The sequence below is a fragment of the Formica exsecta genome, unplaced genomic scaffold, assembly GCF_003651465.1.
Source record: "Formica exsecta isolate Colony F162 unplaced genomic scaffold, ASM365146v1 C16319015, whole genome shotgun sequence".
NCBI classification, from domain to species: Eukaryota; Metazoa; Arthropoda; class Insecta; order Hymenoptera; family Formicidae; genus Formica; species Formica exsecta.
In genome coordinates this window covers 1-666 of record NW_021846261.1, presented here as the reverse complement: position 1 = coordinate 666, position 666 = coordinate 1, and the positions used below count along the sequence as shown (strand labels likewise).

At 38.4% G+C, this 666-nt stretch overlaps 1 pseudogene; it reads left to right on the top strand.

Annotated features, from left to right (window-relative positions):
- Positions 1 to 6: 6 nt before the first annotated feature.
- Positions 7 to 660, top strand: LOC115233205 (annotated as a pseudogene).
- Positions 661 to 666: the final 6 nt, after the last annotated feature.

Genomic DNA, 666 nt, shown 5'->3' with positions numbered 1-666 from the left:
TTCCATTGCTGAGCCGTGAGCCGCGGGACCCGTTTCTGGCATCACAGCCGACGGTATCAAAAAGCCAAAGAAGCCTGAAACAAAACCAAAGATATTGAAGAAAGAAGAGCAGCATGTTACACAGGATCCTACCATTTCAAACAAAAATCCACCTATGAATGCAATTGTGGAAAAAGCCCCTTCGCCAGAGATCGACTATAGTAAACGATTTTTTAAAACTAAAAGATTAAACAGAACGATTGACGCTGCTACAGTAGTGAATGAGAAACACGTTCGCGCCACAACAAATGTGTGCAAGCATCAAGTGAAAGCCACAGCTATCTGTTTGGCTACCATGGACCTGACTGTGGATGAACCAGAGATTGAAGCTACACATTGGAGCAAGATAAAGTTATTAATCTCTTGAGAATATTAGAGGATGATTGGGCGAATTATGATTATGATACAATGGAAACATTGACTAAGTACAGTAAACACGATTTCTTCGTTAGAAACAACGACGACGCTAGCTAAGAACGCAATCATGTCACCAGCTACTGAACTCAGTAACATGACTTCCACTAAGAACATCAAAGATATGATTTCTCTAACAAACTTTGGAAATCTTTCGCTTGCTAACAGATAGTAAATATATATAATTTTAAAATATATTACTCTTACTTTTTA